This window comes from Citrus clementina, unplaced genomic scaffold, assembly GCF_000493195.1.
Source record: "Citrus clementina cultivar Clemenules unplaced genomic scaffold, Citrus_clementina_v1.0 scaffold_5, whole genome shotgun sequence".
In the NCBI taxonomy this organism is placed as follows: domain Eukaryota; kingdom Viridiplantae; phylum Streptophyta; class Magnoliopsida; order Sapindales; family Rutaceae; genus Citrus; species Citrus x clementina.
Genome location: NW_006262201.1, coordinates 3,233,408 through 3,238,998, shown reverse-complemented (window position 1 = coordinate 3,238,998; position 5,591 = coordinate 3,233,408). Strand labels below are relative to the sequence as shown.

Sequence of the window (5,591 nt, the reverse complement as noted above, 5' to 3'; positions counted from 1 at the left end):
ACGATGAATCCTTTAATTGACAATAGATTAAGTTGATAATTAAATAGTGGCCAATTACCTAATTAACAAACATAATCATGAAACTAATTCAGAGAATAAACAAATACCCAAAAAGCAATAAAACAATTAAAGCACAAGAAAGATCTCACAGTAGTGATGAATCAAAGCTTCGTTATCCTTCAACTAGAAAAATAGGTTTAGTTCTTCATAGAGAGGAGAGAAAAATTAAATCTAGGGTTTCTTTCTTTTTCTCCAATCCAAAAATCCCCCCTTTTTCACAATAGATTCCTCTCTTAAATACTCTCTCTCTCTTCTCTTTTAGAATTCTATTTAAAATAAAATACTAATATCTGAAATATTAAATTCGTAATTACAAAAATAACCAAAAATACAAAACACGTTAAACTAAAAACTGCAGGTCCGCAGTTGACAGCACGCGCCCACGCCTTATCAACAAAGTTCTTCTGACGCTCATAATTTCTCCAAGAGAACAATCCTCCTTAAACATCATCTTTTAGCTCAATTTTATCACCAATCAATAGAATTGCACCTACAAAAGTAAAACACAAGTAAAACATTATTATTAAGTGCAAAACATCGATATTAAGGGAAGTAAACAATGCAAAACTAGTGCATAAATTGCACTCTAACAAATTCCCCCACACCAAGATGATGCTTGTCCTCAAGCATATAACTCAAGATTAATCCCAAATCTCCACTCAATTCTCATCTCAACTCATCCAAAAATAATTTTAAGCAAGCATACCTCAAGAAATTAAGTCGATCAACATTCGAGAGACAAAGACTTTTAAAGCATAGAATCTCATAAGATAGAATAAGAACATTTAGCCACCAAGAAGATCCATTCAAAATTCAAGTGCAACAAGATTTAATAGCCCTCTCAATGACTTCACTCCATGCACTCAAAGTGTTTAGGGTATCATCTATGCACTCAAATCAAATCAAAGAATGCTATTACCATAAGCTTGCTCATATATCACATCTCAATCCACAAAACATGAATAAAATGCAAAAATCTAAGGGTCTTAAAAGGGTTGTAATGGGGTTAAATAGGTTAAATGAAAAAGAAAGGTCTATGAAAGAAAAAGAGATCAAAATGAGAAGAATGAACTCATTGAATGAACTTATGATATCAAAATGCTTATTTCTACTCAAGTCACCACGAATGTAAACATTTTTTTTTCTTCTTTTTCTCTTTTTTTTTATTTTTTTTTCGATTTTTCTTTTCTTTTTTTTCTTTTTCCTTTTCTTTTTCTTTCTTTTTTTTTTGAATCAAACAAAAGAAATGAACCTTGCACAATTTAATTCAAGCATAATGCTTGTTGATCCAATTGAGAAACTTTAATACAAGGTAGAAAAAGCAACAAAATATATACAAAATATATCCACACAATGAGTCCAAAAATCTCCTTAAATTGAGGCTCAAAAAGAAGAAAAATGGTTAAGTAGACTGAGAGAATTAGATGGGTAATGGTTAAGGCTCAAACAAAGATAGTAAATCAAGGTCTTCGGGTAGAGAAAAAAAAAGAAAATGCGAGAATAGAAAAATGGTAAATGGTTTGCCCTTATCATTTTAATGCAAAAAATCCCGTAATGTGGCTTCAACATGCATAACAAAGCAAGTTCTAGAATAAACAAACTAAGATTGATATTCACATAATAAAAATAATTAGAGCAAAGTGGTTGCTCATAGGCTCAAATCCTCACAAAGTTGGTAAATTTGCCATCAAATCATGTATACTCTTCAAATGAATCAACCATCAATAGTGGTGTAGAATGGGAAGAAGGTATGAGTGAAGGAAAGGTAAAAATGATAAGAAGTGAGAAAGATGTATGTAGTAATATGAAAAGTGAAAGATAAAATGTGAGTGATGAAAGAGTATGATAGAATAAAAATAGATGTAAATAATTTGAGATAGATGGGAAAAAAGTAGTGAGAAAGAAAAGAAAAGAAAAATAATAATATATGAAGCATACTAACTCCAAAATCATTTAAGGATGAGTAGAATGAAAATAGATGAGTAGAGTGAAAATAATACTTCCAGACATCAATAATGCAAAAATCCCTCCCCCACACCAAGAACTTACATTGTCCCCAATGTAAGATAATTAAAGCTCACATAAAAATTAAAGCGTAAGGATAAAAGATTAAGGGCAAAAAGAAACTTCCATGAATTGTGAGTTTTGATCCACATAACGTCTATGGGCTTGGCGGAAATAGTGGGGTAAAACCCACACTCTCGAAGTATGCGACCAAATTCTGCTCCATCTTGTCACAGATTTCGATTCACGCGGCTGGAATGCAGGTCGTAGGCTGGTTGCGGACTATTGTTGCTCGACTGGAGCTTGCGGGTACACGGCTGTTGGTTCCGTTGCGCGCGGATGGTTGTGCTTCGCGGGTTGGTGCTTGTTGTGTTGCGCGTGTGGGCTGGGACTGATGCTACGAACTGGTGACGCTGGATCTGCGTGCTGCAGCTGTTGCTGCGCGCTGGGGGATTGCTGGTGCTGCGCTGGTGACGCTTGTTGGGTTGCGTGCTCGGGCTGGGGCTGGTTCGTGCTGCGCGCGCAGCTGGGGCTTACGTTGCGCGCTGCACTGCTGGGGATGCTGGAGCTTGCTGCTGGTTCTGGGCGTACTCGTCTGCTGCTGCTGGTTGCGCGGTGAAGGCTGGAGCTGATGCTACTGGTTGCAGGGTGAAGGCTGGAGCTGATGCTGCTGGTTGCGGCTGGGGCTGATGCTGCTGTAAAACGACAATCAACAGTAATTTTTGAATTAGGGATTCGTGAACAGTGATTTTCGATTTTTGGTTTTTTTTTATAAATAAATATATATATAAAAAAAGAAAGGAACGAAAATAAATAAATAAATGATGATTTTTGATTTTTGGTTTTTTTTTTTTTATGAATCACTTTGAGACACTAAAAATTTCAGAAGTACTTTTCTAATAAGTACGTGGGCACGCCTTAAAACTTTGAGACATTAAAAATTTCAGAAGTACTTTTCTAATAAGTACGTGGGCACGCCTTATCAAAAATTTTCTTCTGAACAAAATAAGCAAACTCATTTTTTGTCATTTTTCATTTTTTTTAAAGAAGATAAAACAAAAACCAAAATAAACAAATCATTTGGGTTGCCTCCCAAAAAGCGCCTTTGTTTTATGTCTTTGGCTAGACACATTTATGTATCAATCTCCATAATTTAGACTCTCGAGAGCCACATCCTCCACAATATTCACCGAAAAACCTTCATAAAAAGGTTTTAAGCGATGACCATTAACTTTAAGAACTCTGTCAGAGGTCGGACTCCGAATCTCAACTGCACCATGAGGAAAAACATTAGTAACAATAAAAGGTCCAACCCAGCAAGAACGTAATTTACCCGGAAAAAGTTTAAGCTTAGAATGAAAAAGAAGAACTTTTTGACCAACAGAGAACTCCTTTCTCAAAATCATTCTATGATGAAATGTCTTCGTCTTTTCCTTGTAAAACATTTCCTGCGCTATAGGGTTAATAACATCCACAGAAAATACCGAATGTTCCTCACTAGGATATTTCATGGCATCATTCATATTGAATTCTATAACCTCTCCATCAAACTCCATAGTGAGAGTCCCTTTATGTATATCCATTTTAGTCTTAGCAGTCTTAAGAAAAGGTCTTCCTAGCAAAATTGGGACAGAATTAGAGGAGTTATCATCTTCCATATCAAGTACATAAAAATCAGCAGGAAAAACCAACTCATTAACTTGTACTAAGACATCTTCTAATACCCCATCAGGATATGCATTAGACCTATCAGCTAGTTGAATTATCACACCAGTTTCTTTTAATGGACCAATATTCAAAGATGAATAAATGGAACGAGGCATGACATTAATAGAAGCTCCTAGATCTAACAAAGCCTTTTCAACTCTAACACTACCAATTTTACAAGGGATAGTAAACATACCTGGATCCTTGCACTTAGGAGGTCTCTTTTGGAGAACTGCTGAAACATTCTCCCCCATGTGAACTTTTTCATCTCCTCTTAATTTTCTCTTGGAGGTGCACAGTTCCTTAAGGACTTTAGCATATCGAGGTATTTGTTTTATAGCATCTAATAAAGGAATATTTACCTCAACCTTGCGAAATGTCTCAAGGATGTCTTTCTCTTGTTCCTCCTTCTTGGATTTTGCAAATCGGCTTGGAAAAGGAGGAGGTATCACAATAGGTAGGGGTTTCGCTTTGGTGGGTTGTGCATCTTGAGATTGAGGCATTAATTCATTCTTCTCAAGCTCATCTTCTACATGCTTTGTCACTTTCTTACTAGACTCTTGCAACTCCGTCCCACTTCTAAGGATGACAGCACTAACGTTTTGCTTTGGATTCACCTCAGATTGTGAAGGCAATCTCCCTAATACTTGAGACTCCAGACGGCTCACTGTAGTCGCCAATTGACTCATTTGGTTCTCCAAGTTCTGAATGCTTGCTGTAGTTGCTTGCTGAAATTGTTGAGTGTTAGTTGCAAGTGATTTAACAATTTCTTCAAGAGATATACCTGACTTGGAGTTTGACTGTGGAGGTGTTGGTTGTCTTGGTGGATACTGTTGTGGGAATCCTGACGGCCTAACTCCATAGCTAGAGTTGGGATGATCCTTCCATCCCGGATTGTATGTTTGTGCATAAGGATCATACCTCCTCTGAGGCATGCCTGGAAATCCTCCAACTGCATTGGCTTGTTCAGCGGGTTCTTCTTGAAGTGTAGGACACATATCAGTTGAATGACCCATATTGTAACAAATGCCACAAGTCTTCACCTGTTGCACATTACCTACAACAAACTTTTCCACAAGAGAAGTAAGTTTATCTAAACGTTGTTCAACAGAAGAAATATTTACCTCATTCACCGTTCTTGAAGTGGCATCTTGTCTGCTGCCAAATTGTTGTGCGTTGGCAGCCATATTTGAGATCAACTCCCTTGCTTGAGTAGGGGTCTTGTTCACCAACACGCCTCCACTAGCAGCATCTATCATACTCCTATCCATCAATGACAGTCCTTCGTAAAAATATTGAATAAGAAGTTGATCAGAAATCTGATGCTGAGGATAGCTGGCACACAATTGTTTGAATCGCTCCCAATACTCATACAAAGTCTCCCCAGGAAGTTGTCTGATCCCACAAATATCTTTTCTGATGTTGGCAGCTCTTGAAGCAGGAAAGTACTTCTCAAGGAACTGCTTCTTCAAACCATTCCACGTTGTAATCGATCCAGGAGGCAAGTAGTATAACCAATCTTTAGCTAGCCCATCTACAGAGAACGGAAAAGCACGCAGCTTAATCTGCTCTTCAGTCACGCCTTGTGGCCTCATACTTGAGCACACAACATGGAACTCCTTAAGATGTTTATGAGGATCTTCACCTGCAAAACCATGAAACTTGGGTAATAAATGAATAAAACCAGACTTTAATTCAAAATTTACCTCCAAATCTACATATTGAATGCAGAGTGGTTGTTGATTCAAGTCTGGTTCAGCTAACTCTCTAAGAGTTCTTTCTACAGGTGCAAGTCTATCCATCACTTGTTCTTCTGAATC

General features: G+C 37.2%; 1 non-coding gene across 1 annotated transcript; it reads left to right on the top strand.

The window, feature by feature from the left end:
* The first annotated feature begins 5,088 nt into the window (after positions 1 to 5,088).
* LOC112098693 lies at positions 5,089 to 5,195 on the top strand. Its single transcript, XR_002905802.1, has one exon. It is a non-coding gene; the product is annotated as a small nucleolar RNA R71 (small nucleolar RNA).
* The last annotated feature ends 396 nt before the right edge of the window (positions 5,196 to 5,591 follow it).